Below are 1541 nucleotides of genomic sequence, written 5' to 3' on the forward strand. Positions count from 1 at the left end.
CCTGACCTGGGTCAGGCACACTTTAGTCTCAAACTGATACTTGTGAGCACTTTAAAGAGGTCTTGTGCAACAGATTTGGTATCTTGACTACTGCTTCCATGAGTGTTGATGGTTGATCCTAGCAAAATGAAGTCTTTAACAACTTTAGCCTTTTCCCCATAATGTCATTTATTGGTCCAGTTGTGAGAATTTTAATTTTCTTTACACTGAGGTGCAGTCTGTACTGGAAGCACTGGTCATACCGCCTACGTATTGCTCAAATTTACCTTTCCAAGACATCCCTGCTAAAAAGACCTTAGGCCTCTTTGGCTTGTGTAATTGCCTTGTCTGCTATGCTGTTCTGCTTTATAAAACTCTAACAGTATGGCCGGATATCGTTTGCATACTAACCCAATCAGGCTGCAACACTGCTGAAAACCCGTGTATGGCTTCTGGTTACCTATGGGACAAAGTCCAGGCTACTTAACACGGTACATGATCTGGTCTCTGCTGACTTCACCAGTTTCATTTCCTGCCTCATAAAGTAATTGTTTCTCGGTACTTCTGGTCTCATCAGTCCTGAAGCATTTATAATGCCCGATAGATCTGGCATTCTGGCTGTGCAACCTGTGTTTGACTTAATGCTTTATTGTAAGCATTCTGAAATTCTTAATAGTTTATAACAAGGGGCCTCACACTTTTCTTTTTCTTTGTTGTTGTTTAGTTAGTTGCCATCAAGTCGATCCCAATTTATGATGACCCCATGTGTGCACAGTAGAATTGCTCCAGACTATTATCAAGACACTGACCTTCCAGAAGCAGATGGTCAGGCCAATTTTCTGAGGTTCCTGTAGGTGGGTTCTACCACCAATCTTTTCGACTAGTAGTGAAGCACTTAACCATTTGTAGCACCCAGGGACTTCTTACTTTGCTTTTTTATAACACAAATAAACATCTTTCTGTTCCATTGAGTCAGCTCTGACTCAGTCACCCTATGCACAACATAACAAAACACTGCCCAGTTGCTGTATCATCCTCACAATTGTTGTTACACTTGAGCCTTTTGCTGCTGCCACTGTGAAAATCCATCTGGTTGAGGGGGGGTCTCCCTCTTTTTTGCTGACCATCCACATTACAGTACATGATGTCTTTCTCCAAGGACTGGTCCTTCATGATAACATACTTGAAAAATGAGAGACAAAGTCTCGTCATCCTGGTTTCTAAGGAGCATTCGGACTGTACTTCTTCCAACACAGATTGGTTTCTTCTTTTGGCAGTCCATGGTACCTTTACTATTTCTTTTCCAACACCATACTCAAATGCATCAATTCTCCTATGGTCTTTCTTTTTCGTTGTTCAACTTTCACAGCTACGATGTTGTTGTTGTTAAATGCCATCAAGTCGGTTCCTTCACAGGTATATGAGGCTATTAAAAATGTCATGACTTGGGTCAGGCACAACTTAGTCCTCACACTGACATCTTTGCTCTTCAACACTTTAAAGAGTTCTTGTGGAGCAGATTTGGCAAGTGCAATATGTTGTTTGATTTTTTGACTGCTGCT

Source organism: Chrysochloris asiatica, unplaced genomic scaffold, assembly GCF_000296735.1.
Source record: "Chrysochloris asiatica unplaced genomic scaffold, ChrAsi1.0 scaffold00048, whole genome shotgun sequence".
NCBI classification, from domain to species: Eukaryota; Metazoa; Chordata; class Mammalia; order Afrosoricida; family Chrysochloridae; genus Chrysochloris; species Chrysochloris asiatica.